The sequence below is a fragment of the Callithrix jacchus genome, chromosome 6, assembly GCF_049354715.1.
Source record: "Callithrix jacchus isolate 240 chromosome 6, calJac240_pri, whole genome shotgun sequence".
NCBI classification, from domain to species: domain Eukaryota; kingdom Metazoa; phylum Chordata; class Mammalia; order Primates; family Cebidae; genus Callithrix; species Callithrix jacchus.
In genome coordinates, this window is record NC_133507.1 from 150,068,978 (window position 1) to 150,094,208 (window position 25,231).

Consider the following 25,231-nt stretch of genomic DNA (forward strand, 5'->3'; position numbering starts at 1 on the left):
ATTCTCAGTGACAGTGTTCTGGAAGCCTCTTGCTTTTTTAAATCTAGAAGCTACCTGTAATTTTCAAAGACACACATACTCACACACACACACACACACACACACACACAGAGAATGTCACCTTACAATACTTCAGAAAAGTGAATTTTATTGTCACTTTCTAGGCACTATTCTGACACTCTGCCTCTTACTGCAGAATGAGTCAACAGCTGAATTGCTTCAAAAAAGAAGCTCAAGTCCTGTCCACTTTCACTGCATTTGGACAGTTTGCTCATGTGTTCTAGTACACTAAGTTCTAAGGAAGAGTATTGGGTTAGAAGAATAAAGTGATTCAAAGAAGGAAGAGTAGTCAGCGAGTTGTTACAGCAAACATCAGTTCACATCAGTAAGGCTAAGAGAAATAGAACAAGATGACCATTTAAGAAAATGAAGTGACCACTAACTTAGATGTGAAATAAACTCAAAATGTTGGTTGGAATTGGCTTCTTGAAATTCAGCCCAATAAACTAATTTTACACTATGACCTCTGCTGTGAATTGAGTTTTGATACTGTAGCAGCTTGATGAAGAAAAATAACTAAAGATATAGACTCCGTCGTTCTTATTACCAATCTCATAGTCTCTAGATTACTTCTTGGCTTTTCGTATAATTCATCAATGTACAAAGGACAGATGAGTGGGCCTTTTATAAAATTAGAAAAACTATTGGATATACATTTCAAAATTAGTAAAAGTAAATTTTAAGTGTTCTCAACACACAAAAAAATGATAATTATGTGAGGTAATAGACATGTTGATTAGCCTGATTCAATCACTGTACAATGTAAAGCATATCATACCTAACATTGTATCCCATAAATATATATATAATTATTTTTAATTAAAAATATAATATCTTTAAAAAGCACCATTTACAAGATTTATTATAGCACTTTATATGGACATTCAAATAAATAATTATAATTAGTAATAGTATGTTTGAAAACATAACCTATATATTTCTGTTATGTAGGCAACATGCATTTTTATGAATCTAGTTTTAGTCTATGAGGAGAAAGCATGAGGCAGCAAGATCACTGTCAGAATTTGGATGAGACAGTAACTGAAAATAACTCAGTAAATAATAATATCTCAAAAGAAATTTAATTGTTAATATTTTAAGTATTTTAGTAATTCAGAATGTCAGATTACAAGGCCTCCTCATTTTATGTATATGAGATCTTCAGAATATAGCTCTGAAAATAAGATGATATTAATAGCTTTCAACAAAATAAAGATAAAAGCCAGGCATGGTGGCTCATGCCTGTAATCCCAGCACTTTGGGAGGCCAAGCCCAGTGGATCACCGGAGGTCAGGCATTCGGGATCAGCCTGGTCAACATGTTGAAACTCCATCTCTGCTAATCTCTATTAAAAATACAAAAATTAGCCAGGGATGGGGACAGGCGCCTGTAATCCCAGCTACTCAGGAGGCTGAGGCAGGAAACTCCCTTGAGCCTGACAGGCAGAGGTTGCAGTGAGCTGAGGTGGCGCCATTGCACTCCAGCCTGGGCGACAGAGCCAGACTCCCTTTCAAAAAAAAAATCAAGTAAGAAAATATAAAAACATACGCATGTTTTAAGTAGACGATATAAATACAAGCATAATTATAAATATTTTCCTGGGGCAAAATTGAGGAAACATAGTTAAACTAACTCCACTATTCACTACAGGTATGAGAAGGATCAGACCACAACCAACATACCTTATCACACCCAGGGGAAAATATGTAATTCAGTTTGGGCCAATGAGAACCAATATACATTAGCTGAGGACTTTGTAAGTGAAGGTTCATTTCTTTTCCTCAAAAGTTACCTAAAAAGATTCATTTTCTTCATGATAATAGATTGGAAAAAAGAGTGTAATGATGTAAAAAAAAAAAAAAGTCTGTCAGACCATTTGCTGTTGCTGCATTAACTCAATCTTCAGTCAGGCTGTGTGTGAATTGGGTGCTATTATTCTGCACATTTTACACTTGAGGAAACCTAGAATTTGTTAACTACAGTCAGCCCTCCCTTAATGTCATTAATAGGCTCATTAATAGGCTCTTAGAAACTGCAACTTTAGGTGAAATGAGGTATAATGCAACCAATAACTTTACAATGTCATTACAAAAAACATGAAAGGAAACAATGTTATTTGAGGATGGGCTGTACATTGTTTGGTTAAAGTCACAGTTTCCAAGAAACTCTCAGTGATGCGAAGGAAGGACTTACTATGATCCAAAATTGAGTGGCGAGAGAGTAGAGGCAGGGCGTGATCCCTTCAGTCTTATTCCAGTCTGCACCCTTTACCATTGTGCTGTAGTAAATCTCATCAAGTACCAGTACAGCCACAAAAATCATGTGGTGTTTTGCTATACTGGAAACCAAAAATGTTCAAATACAAAATGCTGTATTCCTAGACAGAAGAACTCAATATTATTGGAATGCCATTTTATATCATTATATGCTTAATATGATGTGAATAGGATAATCAAGAGTTTTCCTGCCCACCTCCCCAAAAAAGTAGGCTATGAAACTAAGATAAATAATCTTAAAAAGAAGGAATATGGCCTACTAATTATTTAAAGCTATCCTAAAACCACAATCATTGAGCAATATGGTATCAGTGAAGGATAAAGATAGATGAATAAGATGACTTCTAGGTAAGTAAATACCAATAGCAATTTTTGTACCATGGAGAAGTGGTTCAATCTTGGTATAAAACCAGCTGCTGGTTGGGTGCGGTGGCTCACACCTATAATCCCAGTACTTTGGGAGGCTGAGGAGAGCAGATCAGTAGATTAGGAGATCAAGATCACGCTGGCCAATATGGTAAAACCCCATCTCTACTAAAAATACAAAAATTAGTTGGGCGTGGTGGCACGTGCCTGTAATCCCAGCTACTCAGGAGGCTGAGGCAGGAGAATTGCTTGAACCAGGGATTTGGAGGTTGCAATGAGCCCAGATCAATCCACTGCACTCCAGCCTGGTGACAGAGCAAAACACAGAAAAAACAAAAAAAAAACCACCATAAAAACAACAAAACCAAAAAAGTCAGCTGCCATAGTTAGAGAGACTTTTCCAAGACTAGAAATGTATGTATATGTATAGCCAAACTTTAAAGTATTATGTGGGCTAATACATCCCATAAGCAAAGTTAATTCTACCCACTAGAGTAAGTGGATGCTAGTAATGAGGCCAGAAGGCAGAAAGACATCTTTTATTTTGATGGAGCATGGGAGGAGGAACTCTTTTGGTGAAAGGGTCCTGACCTCACAGCCATGATGCTGTAACTAGAGGAAAAGAGAAAATATTAAAGCTATGTCCCACTCAGCTCAACTCCAGCTAAGATTCAAAAGAAAAGTTCCTCAATACAGGGGCCTATGGGGGTAAAGAGGTATTTATTTCAGTCCCTAATGGTTTTTAAAATGTGTAATATCTGCCATACAATCAGATGTGTATGAGGCAGGTGAACAAGGAAGGAAATGTAACCTATTGTCGTAAAAAGAAACCACCCATGTAGGGAGATGTACACAAGGCTCAGCTATTGAAATGACCAGAAAAGAACTTTAAAATAACCCATCTAAAAGTTAGATAATAAGCATGAAAAGCATGAACAGAGGACTTTCAGCAGAGAGAAGTAACAGAAAAATGGACCAAATGGAAATTTAAAAAATCATAAACCAGGGAGCAACAATTCAGTCAGCGGGTTTGAAAACAGATTGTATCAGCAAAGGAAAGAGTCAGTGAATTTAAGTAAAGCATAGCACAAACTATCCATTCTCAAACACAACGGGGAAAAAATAGAAAATGGAAAAACAGAAACAGTCTGAAGTTTGTTAAATAATATCAAGTGGTTTAATATGTGCTCTATGAGAGTTCCAAAATGGGAGGAAAAAAAGATAGTCTGGAGGCAATATTTAGGAGATAATAGCTGAGGATTTCACAAAATTGACAAAATACATCAGGACAGAGAGACAAGGAGAACAAATAAATATTTTAAAACCCTACAATTTACTACATTGTAGGCAAGCTGCTGAAAACCAAAGATAACATATTTAAACTAGCCAGATACAGTAGGGTAATTCCATTCAATGAAACAAAAATAAGAATATTTATCATCAGAAGTAACAGAGTCTAGGAGACAATAACATAAAGTTTTTAAAGTGCTGAAAAGGAACCATATAACTAGAATTCTATAACTAGAGAAATTATTTTCTAAAAATAAAAGTGAAAAAATATATTTAAGAAAAAAGTGGGGTCCAAAGTGGCTCCCGCCGGAGGTCGTGGCGCTTGCGAAGGCGAGGTCATGAGTTCAAGGCTAACCTGAGCAACCTTATAAGCTCAAAACTGATTGGCAAAAAAAAAAAAGAAAAAAGTAAAATAATTCATCATCATGAAATTTGCACTATAGTAAATACTAAATGAAGTTCTTTCTTCTGAAGAGAAATAATTCCAGAAGATTAATTTTGAAAGAAGAAATGAAGAGCCAAAGTAGTAATAAATACATGTAAAAATGCTTTCTAAGAATTTCATTAAGAGATGACTGATTCTTTAAAGAAAATACAGTTGGAAAATATTATATCACTTATAACTAGAAAAAAAATAGATCCCAAGCTGTTTAAATGGAGGATGACTTTTGTGCAATTCTTACATTATTTGTAAAGTGGTTAACTGTTAATTCAAGATAGACTGTGGTGAATTCAGGATTCTCTCTATATAATACATGATGAATTCAGGATTCTCTATATATAGTACATATTTACAACATATAACTGATGGATAGATTGCAAAATAATCTACTAAATACTTGTAAATACCAAGTTAATAATTTGTTGCCAATAAAGCAAATCATTATAAACACAACAAAATTTAAAGAGATACAAGGTTAATAAGCAAATAGTACAATTTTTTAAAGTGATCTATTCACAAGATTATACCCTTTCCAGCCATTCCAGGGGCAAATTGAGATGCCATTGCTCCCAACAGTTATCTGAGAAGGGAGTTTGGAGCTCATAATTGGTTTGGATCACTACTGCCAAAGATCTTATGAAGCTCCAAAAGTCTTCACTCATAGGGGCCAATTCTAAAATTCCTGGGTTTAGAAATCAAGATACTTGCTTTATACTTTCCACTGAAACACACCAAAAAGGTACGGACTCCAACCCAAAAAAGATAGCTGGAGTCCCCAAACCCTACAGTATGTCCAGGCCTGGATTGGTGAGCTCTGCTGCTAGCCACAGAGAATACGTATTTTAATATCTAGCATAAATAATTTCGAAAAAAATAATTCAAGGAAATAGAGCTAACAACACAATAGAGAAAATAAAATGAAATATGAAAAGTTTCCAATAAATTCTAAAAAGACAGAAAAAGACAATGAAAAGAAGAAAGAACAGATGGAAGAGAAAACGAGTTGTGAGTTGGTTGCTGTACAGTAAATAAGTCACTACAGTTACTACATTAACGTGTGTAGACAGATTCTCTGATGACCTCGATGTTCCCTGCTTTCTGGTGGTCATGTCCCGGTACGATCCTCCCACCCTTTCTTGAGTGTCAGAGACCTATAAATTGCTTCTAATGACTATGCAAAGGTGCTACTCCCACGATTATGTTATGTTGCACAAAAACCCATGTTAGGCTTGAAAACTAAGTGACAGTATTGGGAAGCTCACTTGTTAAGGAGCTGATAGAAACCTCTATGAGCTAGAGCAACCTCCAATCAACAACCAGCAAAAAGCCACACCCTCATTCCTCTAACTACAAGTAAACAAATTCTGCAAACACCTTGAGAGAGCTTAGAAGCAGATTCTTTCCCAGTCGAGCTTCCATGTGAGAATACAACATTGCTGACACCTTGACTGCAACCTTGTAAAACCCTCAGCAGAAGACCAGACTAAACAATGAACAAAGCTTCTTATACACAGATAATAAATGTATGTTGTCTTAAGCTACCACTTTGTCATAATTTGTTAGTCAGCAATATTTTACTAACATGTGTACATGGATAAACATTTCAGTTAAAAGGCAGAGATTTGTCAGATTGCATTTAAAAAAAGTTAACAAGACATGCACTTTAACTAGAAAGAGGGAGATATGTTGAAAGTAAAGAGATAAGAAAAAACGTGGAAACTAATCACAGGGGAAATCTAATAATCAGAAAGCCAGTGTGACTGTGTTGGTAACAGATGAAGTAGACTTCAGGATATAGACTATTACTCAAACTGATCATTTTATAACATCAACAAGGTCAATCTACAAAGGAGACATGATGATAAAAGTATTTATACATTTAGTGACATAGCCTAAAAATACTAAAACAAAAATTTGAGAAAAACAGAAAAGCATATAAATAAATCTCTAATAATAATTAAAGAAAAATATTGATTCTGTTTGAATAATTGCTACAAGTAGACAAAAAAATATATAAATATGTAAAAGATTTGAACATCTGTATGGGCCAGTTTGGACTAACTAATATGTACAGAAACCTACTCACAAAGATAACAGAATAAACATGAATTTCAGGCAAACATGAAGTAATAAAAAAATAAGCTAAGACTTAGTAAATTTTAAACAGTTAAGTTTCCTAGAATCTGATCTCTGATCACAATGAAATTAAACTAGAAATCAATAGCTAAAAGATAATCAAAAAATTTCCAGATATTTGTAAATTAGGTGACACACTTCTAAAACCCTATGGGCTACCACACAAAAACCTGTGTATGAATGTTCAAAGCAGCATTATTTTTAGTGGACAAAAAGGGAAACAACCCAGATGTCTGACAATTGAAGAATAGATAAAGAAGATGTGGGTTATCCATATACAATGGAATATCATCTGATTGATATTACAACATGAATGAATCTCATAAACATTGTGCTGAGTGAAAGAAGCCAGTCAAAAAAGGGTGCATATTGTATGACTGCATTTATATGAAATGTCCAGAATAGACAAATCCAAAGAAACAGAAAGAGATTAGCAGTTGCCAGAAAAGATGCAGGAAAGAAGGAATAGAAAATCACTGCTAATTTGGAAAATATTTCTTTTCAGGAGTGATGAAAATATTCTAAAATTAGATTAATAATTGTACTTCTGTGCATTTTATACTAAAAAGGATTAATTTTATCATGAGTGAAATATATCTTAATAAAGCTATTGTTTTAATCACAATGAAAATTATTAAAGACTTTGAACTGAAAAATAAAAAGGCAAACCACTCTAGAATTTGTGGGATTAAGTTAAATTAGTGTTTAAAAACAAATACAGACATTTAAATACACATATTTAATAAAGGAAAATGTTTAAAATCATTTAACTAAGTTTTCAGCTCAAGAAGAAGCAAGATCAGATGCAAAGACAAGAAATTAAAAAATAAGAACAAATAAAATTAAACAGAAAACAGACAAATAATAGCAAGATGAACAAAACTAAATGTAGGTTCTTACATAAATTTATAAAACTGATACATTTCTATCCAAATATCAATAAAAAGACAAAAAAGCACAGATTAACAATACTAAAGAGAGACATAACTACATGCATTATAAAAGGTTAATAAAGAAATATTATAAAACAAATGTATGTGAACAAATTCAACAATGTAGATGAAAGAGATAAACTCCCTTTACTTTTCTACTGACTTAAAAAAAAAGAAAAAAAAAGAGACAAACTCCCTGAAAAACACAACTTACCAAAATTTAAGATACAGGTGTAATAAAGACTAATCAATTTGCCTACCTACATAGTAATGATGCCTGTAATAATTTATGCCAGATATTTATCATTTCTGATACTTTTAATTACTTCGTGAAGATCTAAGTTTTCATTTGGCAATATTTTCCTTCACTCTAAAGAACTTACTTTGGCACTTCTTGTAATGCATATCTCAGGAAAAGTTTCCTTAGTATTATGTTATCTGAAAATATCATGCTTTCCTTGTATTATATAAAAATAGTTTCATTTCTCCTGGGTATAGAATTCTGGGTTAAGAGTTATAGTTAATCCATTTGTCATTACATATATATGTATGTGTATGTGTGTATTATATATGTATATATAGATATATAGATATATATAGCATTGGAATTTAATAAATAGTATGCTTAATTTTATTCATTTGATCTTATTTCATGGGTTATTTTAGTTTGTAGTTTCCTGTTTTCATTTTAAAAAATGTGTATTGAGTTTCCTCTATGAGCCAAGATTTTCCAGAATCTTAATATCAGAGAACAAATAAGGCAAAAATATTTGCCCTTATAGAACTTACATTCTAGTGGTTGCCAATCACTATTTCCCCCTTTTTAATTAGTACGTTCTCTTCTATTATTTCATTCCTTTAGCAGTGAAATTACTTTGCCTATCATTTATAATCACACACACAGTTCTCTGTCATTATGTGAAAACACAATGCTGCTTATCTGTGTAATGGAGCACCACCAAGATGCTTTTTGTAAACTACAGTTTAACCTCATACAATAAGATGATGCCTTACAACATTCTCTTCATCTTCTCTACTGTTGATGAGATCTGTGAAGTATTTTATATCTTCTTCTCCACCTATTCCAACTCCTATGTCTCCCCAAGATAGTTCAATTTGGTCTAGACTATCATAATAATCTCCCTTTCATTATAATCCATTGTAATGGATTATCAGCTTGAATTCTCAGCTGTGAATTACTTGTCTTTTCACTAATGTACTTTCTCAAGTATTTTTCTCAGGTGGTTTAGTTGAAATCAGCATCTAACCATAGATACCTATCTTTCTTTTAATAGATATACAATTTTTTTTGGATACTATCCTTTTCTCTCAGTAATCTGCAAGTGGTATTTACTGTCATTTACTTTTCAATATTTCATAAAACATGTCTGATTCCATTCAAATTATTTTTAGGAGCTCACATTTTGTATTTGAAAGTTGCCATATATTTTTCTTTTTATCATTAAAAGGTCAGGAATCTTGTTAGCATATATTTTTCTCATTATTACTTCAAGAAGCTTAATGCAGCTTTTCATTCTGTAGAAGCCGATCTTTCTCCAGATTATGGACACATTCTTCAGTTATTAATATAGTTATTATGTATCTCCCATCACACAGTTTACTTTGTGCAAAAGGTTTCCTTTTCACCTTCTAAGACTCTCGTAACTTAGATGCTAAGTTTCTGAAACGGGTCCCCCTGATTTAATAGCTTTCACTTCAAATTTTCTCTTTTTTCATATTTTTGGTCTGTACTTTGAGATAATATTCTTTCATTCACTCTTTCAGGCCATTATTTTTAGTCTTAACAATAATCATTCCATATTTCAACTCACCTACTGAACTTTCCACCTATTGGGTATAATGGATATGGTTCCAGTGATGGGTATATTGAAAGCCCACAGTTCACCACTATGCAGTACACACATGTAACACAACTGTACTTGTACCCCTAAATTAATAAAAATAAATTCTTTTAAAATTAAATTTTTATTCTAGAAAGTTTTATTTTGTTCTGAGCTGCAATCGTTGCAGTGGTTTTTGTTTTGTTTTGTTTTGTTGTTTTTTACCATATTGTTTTCATATATTGCTGTTTGTAACCTCAATCGTCTCCATCAGAGATTGTTGGTTGGTTGGGTTTTGCCTAGTGATGGCTCTATTTAACCTCCCTTTGCTGGCTGCTTAGATGCAAAATATGTGTGATTACAATGGTTTCCTGTGATCTCTTGGGATCAACTTTGGTTGCTGAAGCATCCTAAGTGGAACAACTCTTAGAGAAAATGGAAGTTAAATCACAATCTTCTGTGGCTAAACCTACAACAGTAGGAGGACAGGAGGAAAATTTCTAACTATAACCTGGTTTTCTCTTACTCTCTTAGCCTCCGAAGTAGGGAAAACTCAATTCAACCTTTCTGCTCTTTTATTTTGAAGGCCAAGGAAACAAGGCCCATGCATGCAGGTACACATGTGCGCGCGCACACGCACGCACGCACACACGCACACACACACGCACACACACACACACACACACATTCAGGTTCAATGTTCTACCAATTCCCCAGCAGTTCACATATTTCTATCGACCAAGTCCTTTCCAACATTCCCACGATATTTTTTCACAGGCTCTCTTACGATGATCTCACAAGCCCATGAAGGGAAAGCCCTCACAGTTTTCTTCTTAAGATTCCTCAACCCACAGAGCCAAAGACCTCTCTGATCTGGGAATCTACTGCCTTTCTCAGCTATTTGGACAGGTGAGCCAGAGGTATTCTTGTTTATGATGAAGATAAAGTATTATGCTTTCTCCAAACGTTTCCAGAATCCCTGTCTTTTATCTAAGTTCTTTCCTTATAATTTGCATTCAGATTTGTCAATATAATAGCTTAAAATGATTAATTTATCTTAGTAATTCTTCTGGGGAAGTCATCAATTCAATATATATAACTTTTTTATGTGTTCCTTTTATCAGTTGCCTTCTCTTGTCTATAGTTCAATTTTATGCTATCTGTGAAGTCAAAGAAAAATGCAACAAAATACACAATTAAATGCTAAGTGCTTTCAGTATGTAGAAAATTATCTTAAGATGTCTCAATAGTCCATGGAGGAAGCAGACAAGTGTCTGCATAGTTGAGACTATATGTGACTTCTCAATTCTTCCTAGAATTGAGAAAAAAGCAAGAGAGTGTTATAGCCCTTCGATGGGTCAAAGTCAACACTAATTTTTAACAGTATTTCTAAAAAAAAAAATCAGAAACACTGATACAAATAACCAGAGAAAGGGATATTTTTGCCTGAGTTTTTGTAAGTACAACTGTAAAACAAACAACAAATGACCATAAACAAGCAAAACTCCACTAAATAAAAGGAGAAACAAGCAAGGATATAAAAAAATGGGAAAATGGTGTTAATAAGCTATGTAGCTCCGTTCTGTTCCACGACAATAATCTGAGAATTTATGTCTGTCAAGAATATTTATTAGCATTTTCCTAGCCACAAGCAAAATTGTTATCTAAATTAATAAACACACATAATTTAGACACATATTTTCAGTAATTTATGGTTTACTGATTTGGGAACAGAGACATTTTATATATAGGACCAAGAAATATGATGCATATCCTTCTCCATTTTTGGAGTAAAGCAATACTATAAAATATCATATATCCCTATCATTTTTTGCCATCATCCCCTCACAGAAAACAGGTTGATGCAGTTGAACTTGCAAATGCCCCACATCATGTAAAATTAATCCTCTAAGAAAGATCTGAAGGAAAATAGTACAATGAATGTAAAGGAGAAGTCAAGGGTATAAACATCTATTCTCATGAAATGAAATATTTCTACTTTGTAAAAGAATAGCTCTTTTATTAGTAGTACATTTTGGAAGTGACAATGCTGTTGTCTCCAATTTCAAAGGAAAAGAGGAAAAAAATTTGAGAAAAGAAATGTAACAGCAAATTAATGGAAAAGCCATTTATATAACCAACTGTAATATGTATCACAAGTGAAAGCATTTGGATAAGAAAACTCAGCCTCCTCATACATGTGTGTGATTTGACAGGGTAAATTCTGAGCTTGTGAGGTCTTGGGATATAATTTCTGGCATGCATAAAAGTAATACAAACCCATTCATCCTAGAAACAAAACACTTGCCATCACAGAGGCTGTCTGAGCCACATAGACTTATTACAGTCATGTCTTTGGAGAGGTCCCTCAGCACAGCTTTGTACATTAAAGTGTGAAACTAGGTGACAGAATTTTATGACATCAGATATTTTATTTTTCCTAGGCGTACGTGATCCCCTCGCTGCTATTTCCAGGAACTCAACTCTCAGTCTGAACCCAGCTATGTGGTATTACCTTACAAAATTCAAAAGTGGAATTTAATTTATTGATTTTATTTTTTGAGACAAGATCTCACTCTGTCGCCCAGGCGGGAGTGCAGTGGTGTGATCTCAGCTTGCTGCAACATCTGCCTCCTGGGTTCAAGGGATTCTCCTGCCTCAGCCTCCTGGGTAGCTGGGATTACAGGCATGTGCCACCACACCTAGCTAATGTTTGTATTTTTAGTAGAGACAGAGTTTCACCATGTTGGCCAGGCTGGTCTTGGACTCCCTACCCCAGGTGATCCACCCGTCTTGGTCTTCCAGAGTGCTGGGATTACAGAGGTAAACCACTGTGCCTGGCCAAGACTAGGATTTTATTAACTGCAGTTTCCATTTATCCATTCATTCACGTAAATATTTAGTAAATGTCTTCTTTGTGTATGATGTAAGGCTAAGTAAAAGTTTAGCAGAAATGAAAGAGATGGACGTCATCTTTGTCTCTTGGAGCTTTTGTTTAAGGACAGTAGGTGGGCTAAGTGTTATGCAAATGATTAAAACTGTGGCAAGTAATTTAGAAAAGTACAAGGTACTGTAAAAACATGTAGCATGGGTCTGATAGGACGAACTAGGTAGCCTTGTTAGATGTGATATTTAAGTGGCATTCTTTAGGATGTGTAGGACGTGGACAGATAAGATTAGGATGAAGAAGTTTTTTAAGCAAATAGAAGAGCGTGGCAAAGTCTCTATGGTGAAGGGCACAGGTGATATGCAAGGTTCCACTCTCTGTAACACCGAGGGCCAGAATGGCACAAGTTCAGGCAGACTCTGAATCTGTATCATGCAAGGAGTTATAGCCTGGATTATGGTTTCATACCATTATCAAAAGTAACAGGGCTGGGCACAATGGCTCATGCCTATAATCCCAGCACTTTGGGAGGCTGAGGCGGGTGGATCACCTGAGGTGGGGAGTTCAAGACCAGCCTGACCAACATGGAGAAATTCTGTCTCTACTAAAAATACAAAAATTAGCTGAGCATGGCAGTGCATGGCTGTAGTCCTAGCTACTTGGGAGGCGAAAGCAAGAGAATCGCCTGAACCTGGGAGGCAGATGTTGCAGTGAGTAGAGATCATGTCATTGCACTCCAGCCTGGGCAACAAGAGTGAGACTCCACCTCAGAAAAAAACAAAAGTAACAGAAAACTGCTAAATTAGGTTAGGTTCTAAACTGAGAAGTGTTGGAGATTAGCATTTAGAAAGCATGTACCTGACTTGTAAGTAAAGATTGGATTGGAGGGATAAAAATCTCAGGGGTGTGATGTTGGTTAGAGGCTACTGCAGTAGGCAAAGTCAAAATGATGGTGGCACAGTGTAAGTTGGCGACAGTGAATACAGAAATGGTATAGATTTCTTCGAGAGTTATTTGGAAGGCAGAGTCACCATGATTTAGTGACAGATTAGAAGTGAGGGTTGAAGGAGTGGGAAGAGTTAAAAATCGCTTTATGTTTCTGGCATGAACCATGAAGTGAACGATAGCATTATTTACTAAAATAAGTGATTCTGCAGGGAAAAAAGGAACAGATATTTGAAGGAAGACTTTAGTTTTAGACACAGTGAGTTTCAGGTTTCTGGAGACTTCTCAGTGAGCACATCGATAGGGTTACATATAAGCCTAGAATGTAGAAGATAGGTTGTTCCAAAAAGAAATATTTGGGCCAGATGTAGTGGCTCACACCTATAACCCCAGCACTTAGGGAGACGGAGGCAGATGCGGGTGGATCACCTGAGGTCAGGAGTTCGAGGCCAGCCTGGTTCAACATGGTGAAACCCCACTCTCCTAAAAATATGAAAATTAGCTGGGCATGGTGGTGGGCATCTATAATTCCAGATACTCGGGAAGCTGAGGCAGGAGAATAGCTTGAACCCAGGAGGCAGAGGTTGCACTGAGCTGAGATCGATGCTGTCACTGTACTCCCACCTGCATGACAAAGTGAGGCTCTGCCTCAAAAAAAAAAAAAAAAAAAAAAAAAAGAAGAAGAAGAAGAAGAAGAAGAAGAGGTATTTAACAACATAAAGATGGCAAATAAAATCATAGGAGTGTATGTGCTAAAGTTACTTAGAAAAAATAAAACAAGAAGAGAACAATTGTTAGGGCTGAGCCCAGAAAAATTCCAAACACTTTAGTGTAAAGGAAATAGAATTAGAAAAGGGTTCAGACACCAGCCAAAGTAAGGGAAAAAAAGAAAAAAGTATTTCAAGAAGTGAAGTCTGCTAGTCAGTGTCAAAATGTGCCCAGAAGTCAGCTTAAATGGAAACTGGAAAGAGTCCATCATATTGACTTTCACGGAGGCCACCTTAGTGGAGCCCTCAATGGAGGATGGAACAGAGCCAGTGGTGGAGGTTCAAATGGACCTGGTCAGTGGGAAGGCATAACTGGACAAAGTAGGTGGAAATATATATATATAGCTCTTAATTGTGAAGGACAGAGTGGCATTAGGACCATATATTATGAGGTGGGGTAATGGTTGCCACCATGAGTACTTGGTTTTAAAAATGAAAACCTCAAGATGTTTAATTGCCTATATCAAGGTTCCAGGCAGGAAGCATCCACTCATACAGAAGAGACATTAGATGAAGTCTTCATTGGAATGAGAGGATGAAGTTGAAGTTAGGTCTGCATGTTTGGTGACAGGAAGATCTGCCTGTTAGCTTATCTTTTCTCTGGGAAAAAAATCCCATGATCTTCTGCTGAAAATGAAGGAGAGGAAGCCATGGTGAAGGGGTGGGTGATGCAAAGAAATTATAGGAAATTTGCAATAGATATTCAGAGAAGAAGAATGATCCAACTGAAAAGACCTAATTAAATTGCTAGGGAAGCATTACGAGCTCAATTCTTCCTTCCTGTCCATCTTGTCTCTGCTCCTTATAGCAAGCACTGCAATCATTACAAAATTTAGATTACAGAAAACATCTGATAAATTTACACTAGAATGCAAGAGAGTTTTGTGGGGCATAACGTAACCTGCTCTTTTGCTCTGATAATTTGTATTTTGTTAGGGGTTCATATTATGAGCCCTGTAAAGACTTCCGAATGTAAAAATATCAGTCAATCAGCCTCTGAGAGAGAAATTTGGGATGGCGGTGTGTCAAGTAGAGTGTCTGTGGTCCAGGAATTGACAGCACATGGGCAGAAATAGAAGCAGATGCAGCCAGTTAGTTATTTGTGCTTCTCCTTCAAGGCCAGGTTTGTCTCCAGCTATTCACACTTGAATTTTAACTAGTCTATCAGTTACTCTTCTCAGTTACTCAGTAACTCTCGGCCTTTCAGTAGCAGTTGGAGAATATTTTGATGGACCAGTGGGAAGGAACTAGCAGAGACCTAGAGTGTGTGGTACTCTCCAAAATGGACAAATCCTGGTGAAGTTTTCCAGAAGAAGGCACTAGGAAACCAGAGAGCATTTTTATGCTAGCTGGGAGACAGACTTAGAGACTGGAGGGTGCCACATTTCCGAAGGTCACTCTGAGTTTTATATGCAGGATAATGTTTATTATCTGTTACAATTTCACATAAGACCTCAGGTGTCTGATGACAGCAATTGTGCTGTCAATTCACATTGGAGGTGGGGTTGCTAATGTAATTCCTCCAAGTGCAATGCGATTATCATTCTGCCCAATTTTCTCCTGCCAGCTCTATAAAGAGGAATGCTTATGGCCCTGGGAAGAGCTGACAGGAGGGAGAGAAAGCCTTTTGTCTTGCTGATTTTGTGGAGTAAGCCAAAGTCTGCATTAATCTAAGCAGCCATTTCTCAATCCAGTATCCTCAAATCTGTTTTGAAGGATGAGTCGTGAGACTGCATGATGGTCAAGACCAGCTACCTAATTTACAAGGCCCAGGGAAAAACAAAAATATAGGGTCCTTTATTCAAAAATTACTGTATTGGAATGTCAAGGCAGCAACAGTTGAGCTTTAAGCCAAATGCAGGCTCCTTCTGAGTGTGGGGCTCTGTACAACTACACAAGCTACAGAAACATAAAATCAGCCCTGATGATAGTGTCCATTGTAACTTTGCCCTGGCTTCTAAATGTAGCTTTACTTATCATTGACTCTAACTTTAGGAAAGTCACTTAGCTCATTTCACCTGCAATTTCTCAACTATAAATTATTAAACACAAAGATTTATTAAGCATCTATTTTATTCAATTACTGTACTAGTCACTGTTGGTGTATTGCTATGAGCCCCCCCCCACACACACACACACTCATTACCCTGTTGGAACTTATATAGTATCTGAAGCAACTGAAAAAATTTTAAAATTAGTAATTTAACTAAAACTAGGATGAGAGCTATAATAAAGAAGTGCTCTAAACTCTGTTATATATTTATAGATGACCTTTAGGGAATTATAACCTGGCCTGAGCATAATCAATAGTCAATAGCATAGTCAATAGGCAATAGTAAATCTTCTATTATAATAGCATTACTTTAACCAATATAACCCTTGTTTTGTGTCAGGAATATAAAATTTACACTATACTAACTCAGTGAATACAACTGCCAAATCAGGTACATACTACAAATATACTTAATTTGCAAGTGCAGAAAGTGAGAAATGGGCCTATTAAGTAACGTTTAAAAGATATTACAGTGAATGAATGGTGGAGCTGGCTTTGATTTCAAGCCGAGAAATGAGAGCTTTTAAATTAAGCTCTGGTATTCCACCTCTTCAGGCATAAAAGATGGTTGCATGGTGAAAAATAAAACCAGGCAACTCTCATTAACCCTGGAGAGGAATCGGAAGACCTGGTTTTCTTTGTGTTACTCCATGGACTGCTTTGTGAGAGAGTCTCCTAACATTTTTATTCTTGCATTTCATCATTTCTTAGGCAAGGGTCCAGCTTCCCAATATCAGGCTTGATGAAAAATGTTTCATATCTTATAGCATTTGCCAGAGGAGAAAAGTTGTAAGAAATATAAACACACATTTACTATTATACTTTCCTATCTGTCATCTATTTACCTATCAATTAGCTACTCATCTACTATCTATGGTTACATAAATGATAATTTTAGTACTATCTAAATCAGTTTTCTTCAAAATATAATTAGTAATTAATTAGCATTTCTTATTAGATGCTGAAACCTGTCATTTCTCGTTAGGGTTGGTTTAGCACCTCTCCTGGCTTATGTTTTTATTCTAGATTGAATGCTTGATCAGTCCGTGGAAAACTGATACACAATATATTGATAGAGATGTGATTTATAAATATACATTTTAATTTATTTTCTTTGTAATGGAGACCACACTTGCTGTAGACTTTACAGTATGAGTGACAATCTCTTGAGGTCTTAAAACTGATTCTGTCAATCTTTGCTTATCTTTAACAATCGGGATATCTCATGGGACCAGGGAAATCTGGATGTAGAATGAATTTTCACATTCTAAGTCTGGCTTTATGAAAGAAGAGAGGTTGAATAACCTTAACATTACCTATCCATGGACAGTACCCACAGCCTTCTAGGCTGCCACCACAAAAGAATATGGAAGATGCTGTCAGATTATTGACTACTTCATACCAGGGTATATTAAGACTTTTAAAACTCTGTTAAGTACTTTGAATCCCTAAAGTGCTACACATAGTTCCTTAAAGCTATACAATTTCTTTAATTTATAAAAACTCTGCTGAGTACATTGGATCTCTAAAATGCTATATATAGCTCCTTAAAGCTATATGATTATTTTAATTTAAATAAGTTCCATGAGACCTATTTGGATTGATCCAAGTGAATGGACAGGTGACACACTGGACCAAACTCAGAGATATATACTGTATATTCATGATACATGGAGTCCAAGGCAGCTGACTCAAAACTGCAAAAGTTCCAATGAAACACTTCTGTAAAAAAAAAGTTTAACTTAATAAGAGAAATAAAGAATAATTTTAATGTGAATAGAAACTATTGAAATTTTGTATTGTAGCTTCTGAATACTGTCAGAATTTGAATTTGAAAGTTTCAAAAAGAGAGACAATGAAGAGCTTACCATTGGCCTTTAATTGAGTTGCTCCTATAACTGAAGGACATGAACTAATCTTGAAACTTGAAATACCTATAATGTCTTGGTTGATGTCAGAGAAACATTCTAATGGATAAGACAATGCCAAGAAGAATGCTATGACAAAATGGAAATAGTTTGTGCGGGAACATGCTACCAGGGAATGCAAGGAGGTACTCACGAGCACACAGTCTCCTTTGTCCTGGGGATGACTTTGGAACCAACTGAAGAGCTTCCAGAGTTTATTGCTACTTGTGCAGTGCTCAGTGGCCAGTTCTTAACTGACCGATAAAAAGCCACTTGGTATATGGATGAGTAACTCCAAAGTGAATGGACAGTATCCTTTTTTGAAATGCCACTGCTCCGGTAGAAGGTAAAGGGAAGTCAGATCAGGGGGCTGAATTATATGCTATTTGTCCCTATGTTTGTTCTTTACCAAGTCATAGGGAGTATGGTAAGACAAGGGGAAATTGACCTATTAAATAGAAGCTTGCCTGGAACTTGGCCTTATGGAAATCACTCTGGAAATTTAGGGTGTGTTAGACACGCCGATGCCACAAGAAGAATTTCTTTCCAAGACTGGAAGATTATTAAAACCAGTGAGTAGATATCCTGATGTGCTCCCTGGAGGTGGACATCTTGCTCCACTAAATGAGAGGACATTGGGGGGACACAGCAGTGTTGAAATGAGCTAAATATAGACATACTTCTCTTGCACACTCTGACAGATAAAACGCCTGTAAAAAGTTTGCCATTTGGGGAGACAAAGACTGCAATGGCTGTAGGGAAAGTTCCCTGGGTCAGAAGGCATCACACAGAGCTGGCAACTAGGACTGATGTTGGTCACCCTAAGAGGCTACAGATCCATCTTGGCAGGAACTTCCTGTAGACTGGGCTTGTCATAGCCAGTGGTAGATAGAAATTCCCAAAATACTATAAAAGCAGCAGAGCAGAAAATATTGTACCAATTTGGACCCTTGAGTCACATTTCTTCAGACTAAGAAATACACTTTTCAGCCCACAAGGTCCAATAGTGCATAGAGAAATATCCTCCTTAGGGTAAGAGTTTGATATAGACTTATAAAAGGCAAGTGGAACACTTGTTGTCTAAAAGGGAGGGAGATGAGGCAAGGTGGGGTGATTAACTTGCCTTCGAGAGAGTGTGTTTACTCAACATGAGGGTGGACAAGGGAAAATTCCCAAAGGATAGATTCCTCCACTTTCCTGGAGGGTTTAAAAAAGAGTGGGCAGAAAACAATGCTGGTATGACTATTCTTTTTCCTCTTTACCCCACATCACCTCAACTTTCCTTTTTCTTTCCTGATTTAGTGGTCTCAAGGCCAGGACTACAACTAAAGGTTCAAGAATTAGGAATATCTCTAAGAAAGAAAGTGTAACTATATTGTTAAACCTTTAAGTCAGAATTTGTAAAGGCCTGATGGGGTAAATTGTGTCTTCACTCCACCTGGAAATACTGGAGTTGACAGTGAATGCAGTCGATTGCCCAGTGGGTAATAAAGCTCACTGGTTCTGTATGTCTGTAGCCCTCCCCTACTTAAATGGTAACGGGCTGAATGAGGGGGCACTTGCTAGACTAGTAATGCTGCTGGAAATATGGACTAGCAAAGTAGCCAAACATAACATTTCTTTTATACGTGAAAACGTTTGGCTAAAATGGTAAGTGGAGAGAGAAGGAGGAATACTAGTTGAGGGTAAATAAATAAATAAAAGAATTATGCTCCAAGGGAAATCCAATATTACACTGCCACTCAGAGCAAGAGAGAACGTTCTCTCTTAGCTCAATGATACCAGATGCCTGAAAGGAGGAAGCCGTATGTTGCCAAGATCATACCTACTCTCACAATCTGAGAAGTTCAAATGAAAGCTTATGAAACTGAGTGAAATCTCTCTGGGGCATTTTGATTCTATATGATGATGGACTGGACTAATTATTGATGACTGAGTGGGACTCTGGTAAAATGCACTACTGCCTCACTTTCCAGGTTACATCAACCACACTGTGACATGGTATAACACTGGTGTTGTTGGTAAGATTATAATACCAGCATTGATAGTCAAATGTGCTAGAAAATTGAAGTAAATCCTCCTATCCCTAAAACATACTAGTTTTTGTAAATGTTGGGCATATGTTGCTTTGCTGTAAGAGAGCATTGTCTGGTTTAGTTAAAAGTTTGGTCTTGGAGCCCAGCACAGTGGCTTGTGCCTGTAATTCCAGCTATTTGGGAAGCTAATATAGGAAGATTATCTAAGACTATATTAGCTTACTTATATAAAAAGTGAAATTTTTGATGGTTTTCATCTTTAAAATAATTTTTCCAATTTAAATTGTATCTGAATTTGTAAAAAGCTTTTCAGTTTTGTTAAAAATCCATTTAATCTTTCAATTATATGTCATATATCTCAACATTTTATACAATATTACAGAATAAAAATTGCTCATTCTTTTAAAAAATTCTTTTCTTTGTCTGCTCTCTTTTAGGATTGTCTGTCTAAAGCTTCCAAGAAAAAGAAAAAACTGCATTTCTCACTGATGTATACAGAAAGGGCGTTTTGTGACCAGTGAACCACAGAACGTTGGAACATGAGTTGCTTTTTTTTCCATATAATTAATTACTGTTTGATTTTGATATTTCCTTGTGCCACAGAAGGCCTTTTCCACCTTTAATCACCACGATAATTTGGCTTCCTTTCCAGTGTCTGTCCACTGGTGTATGTTACACTTAAGCTAAAATATGTATTGCACACCCTTGACTACACTGTAATACTGCACTCATTACGGAGGTACAGCTCAGTAGGGGCATTATAAGTATTATATGCTGGGATGAACAATTTCCATTTTTCTGGTGTTCCACATCTTTTATAAGGCAGAATTAAGAAAACTGAAACATAAGTCATGAAATTTGAGTCTCTCGTTATTAAAAAGACAAGATTATCTTTGGTCTCAAAAGACATAAAAAAAAAAACCATTTTTTACATTTCTAACCCGCTACCTATGTCTTCTATGAAGCAATTTTCAATGTGAATTGAGACAGGGAGGTAGAACCATGAGCGTCCTGTTTGTGTTTTCTGAGCCCCTGGTGTTAGATTGGGTTTTTCTGAGTAGTTCTTATAGCCAATTTAGCAGTCTCTCATCGAGGCAGCATGTTTTCTTTTTATTTCGTCTTATGGTTAATAAATCCTAAGGGATTGTAGTGCTCATCCGTAATAAAACATCCAACATGCTTGTTCCAGGGCAGTGGTGTTAATAGACAGTTATAGAAAATATAAGCAAATGGAAAAGTGGGCAAAACAAAATCAAATATGAACTGAGGCTTTTTAATATTTTTAGCAGTATGATTTTTCTTTTGTACTTTTTTTTTCTGCAAACATAGCACCAGCTAATCTCTAGAGCACTTGTGTTCACAACTGCAAATCAGTATCCTTTAAAATAACAAAGATACTCATTTACTACACAATACACACCAGGCAGAAGGGAAAAAAGGATGATTAAAAAGAACTGAAACAGTGTGTACTGAAACAGCTAGTCACAGTACCAGCAAGGTGAGAACCTGTGTGAGCAAAGTGAGAACCTGTGACAAATATCACAGGTATCTTTAGAAACGTCACACGATTTTTAATCATTTCTACATGCCTCAAGGAATTAAGGGCTTTGAGACTCACTGAGTTCATGCACATGGTCTGCCTGGCTTCAGAAAGAAACACTAAGCTAGCACCACAATTAAAAATCACACATAATATTGCGTAATTGCCACGTAACTTCTGGGACTTTCTCTCTCTCTCTCTCTGTGTGTGTGTGTGGGTGTGTGTCTGTGTGTGCACATGCTCCAATATTCTACAAAATACCTAAACACAAGCTTATTTGGCTTTTTCCATTTAAAAAATACTTGGGGCTGGGCACAGTGGCTCATCGTATAATCTCAGCAATTTGGGAAGCAGAGGTAGGTGGATTACTTGAGCCCAGGAGTTTGAGATAAGCCTGGGAAACATGCAAAACCCTGTCTCTCCAAAGCAAACAAAACCCAAAAAACCCCACCCCCCCAAAAAAAAAATATCTCCACCAAAACCAATATACACCAATTCTACTGCTCTCACTCGGTGCAGCAAATTCAAATATACACTGGCATGTATTCAGGCAAGAAAGTGTTCAGGAATGTACAGATTGTTAGAAGGGATTATCTGCTAAGAATGCAACAGTGTGTTGTAGCAATACAGCATCTATAAGTGTGTGAACACTAGATAATTCTGAAAAGAAAAAAACCAACCCAGATATATAAATGCTAAAAAGAGTCAGCTCTTTAAGACAATCTTACAAGCCCAGAATATAAATTTTTCTTCTCAGAAAAAAAATGTCAGGACCCATGGCTTTTCCCAGTGTGAGTGAAGAAGAAAGGTAAGTAGGAAAAAAAAAAGCTGGAGGGATGGGCAGCAGCTGAATGGGAAGCTCTGCTGGTTGAACATGTGCTCTGTGGTTTTGCCAGCAGAGCTTGGGGGTGCATAAAGGAGTGAGAGGACTCTGCGTTGCAGCATAATCAACTTAGTGCAGAGATCTCACATAGCAGGAGGTCCCAAACCTCATATCACCAACAGTCCAGGTGAGAGTGTAGCCTTGGAGCTGCAGAGGTTTTTGTGATTTCACCATGAGCTGAACAGGGCTAATGCAGGAAGAAAAAGCAATCTGGCCATTAAGGATGAAACAAATATCTTCTTAGGAGGAGAAATCACAAGTAAGAAATTGCAAAGGCAATGCCTGAAAATAAAATAACAATAGCTTCAATTTTCAATGGAGAGGAATTGAAACTAGAAAGAAGAAATAAGTTTTTCTAGAATAATCAGAAAAATCTGGTCAGCCAAATAAGAATAAATACTAATGCCCTTATTACTATTACTCTTTTTGTTGATCTATATATATTAGTTCTGTTCTTACAAGCTTAAAGAAATACCTGAGACTGGGTAATTTATAAAAAAAAAAAAAGAGGTTCAATTGGCTCACACATTCCTAGGCTATACAGGAAATGTGGTAGCATTTGTTCAGCTTCTTGGGCAGCCTCAGGAAATGTACAATCATGGCAGAAGTCTAAAGCGCAGGAGGCATGTCTTACATGGCCGGAGCAGGAGGAGAGAACAGGACGTGTCACACACTTTTAAACACCAGACCTTGTGAGAACTCACTATCATGAGAACAATATCAAAAGGATAGAACTAAACTATTTATGAGAAGCCCACCCCATAAGCCAATCATCTCCCACCAGGTCCCTCCTCCAACACTGGGGATTACATATCAACATGAGATTTGAGTGAAGATCCAAACCATATAAATATACATCTAGAAGGCAACCAATACCACTGAAATCCATCACGGAGTCTAGAGAGAGTGTGATGCAGAAAACGAGGATTACCAGGCCTGAAATTAAACAGGGTTAGAAAAGAGAGCTGTATCTGGTGTGATCAGGGGACAGGAGTTTGGGAATGATTACATTAGATCTTCACTTGACAGTAAATTCTGAGAAAGAGAAGAGCAGCCTCTGACATCCAGGAAAACCTAAGTCTTGGTGTTGTTAGAAGCTGGCCAGGTGGTAACAGGTATATCATTTAATCTCACAAAACACCAGCATCAGACAAGGTCACTCTGCAACAATCATGAGATGCAAAACGAGACCCCGTCATAATTTTTTTCTCAGTAAAAATAAAAATCAGGTCTCTTAATGGTACGAACCACCAAAATACCAAGTATCAATCTCTCCCAGTCGATATGAGGAACTGCTGTCTCTATATGATTATGCTATAGCCTTGTTGTAGTCTGTCCTTCTTCGAGGTAAGATTTACTGAGATGCTCCTGCATAGAATTGTCCATTTTCTGACAGCATCTAATCTAAAACAAATTCTTGGTTTCTTGAACTTTCCCTCAATATGACCCAACAAACTCCAATCTGAATCCCAGGGGCCAATCTGATAGTAATTTTTTTTTTAGTAAGACTCACTCTCTTACTGAGATGCCCCAAGGTATTCCATGATGTGCAGTCTTTCTCACTGCAGGAATAAGAAACCCATCTTGTTGACTCCAGGTGTATTCCAGGTGGTCTTTGGCTAGAGGTGCATGGCTGGCTGTCCTGCACTAAGCCCTGTGTATAGTCCTTAGAATGAGGGAGATGGTACCATCAAGTATGGAGGCATCAGTGGTGAAAGGGATTCTTTTTTTTCCTGTGATGCTGTTTTTCTAAGACAGCCTAGCATACAGCAAGTCCTCAACACATGTTTGTAAACAGAATGAAGTAGCTTTCAGTGTACTGGCTAGTCCAGAATGCAAATAATTTTGAAGGGCTCAGCAAGGAGCCAGACACATAGAGAGCATACAACTAACAATAACTCTTATTTCAATTAGGCTTAATTCAACCATAGTTGTATATGTATGTAGGTGAACTGTACTCTATACTTGAGTAGAGTTGACACGATCACCTTTTTTAATCTCGGCAATCAATTACTTTATATGTAAAATTTCAAGTCCTTCAACTCCTCAACTCCGTCAACACATTGCAAAACTGGGCTTTAGTGCTAGGAGTTTCAACTCTTTTTATACAGCTCCAATCATATCAGCCTACTCAGTATTATCTTGTTTATTTATGGAGATGGGGTTTCACCATGCTGGTCCGGCTGGTCTCAAACTCCTGACCTCAGGTTATCCACCCATCTCAGCTTCTCAAAAGGCTGGGATTACAGGCATGAGCCACTTTGCCCAGCCTTATCCTACCAAGTATTTTCTAACCATTTAGGATTCTGTGTCATTAAGCTCTCTTTTCTTTGCACTTGAAATTGCCTTTATCCTATTCTTGGTTAGGCTGAAGAAATCCTACTAATAATTGCCTTGACTGATATGCTTTCCTTAGAGTAGGATAAATCATTTCTACTTTTCTAAACTGAGAAAAAGATATTCATATTTTTTTCTGTATCACTACACATGCTGTGTTATAGCTATTTTGTGACAATTTATCACTCTGCCATGCCAAGTTCATATAGAAGGTAGTGAATCTACTCCCCTTTGCATATCTAGATGTTTGGTGCCATGTTTATGTTCAATACATGGTAAATGAACACATTTGTGGCCTCCCTTATTTTTAACTTCAACTCTATATATACCTCTTTCTACAAATATTTAATAATTCCCCTGTTACAGAATCAAATCTATACCTCTTTACCTAAAATCCAAGTTTATGTAAAATATAGCCTTTAATTTTTTTTAATTGATATCTTCCCTTACTTCTCTAGATGGACAATTTAATTCTATGAAATTGGGTTCAGCATATTGACTTAATCAATTATACCTTTTTTCAGTCTTGGAAT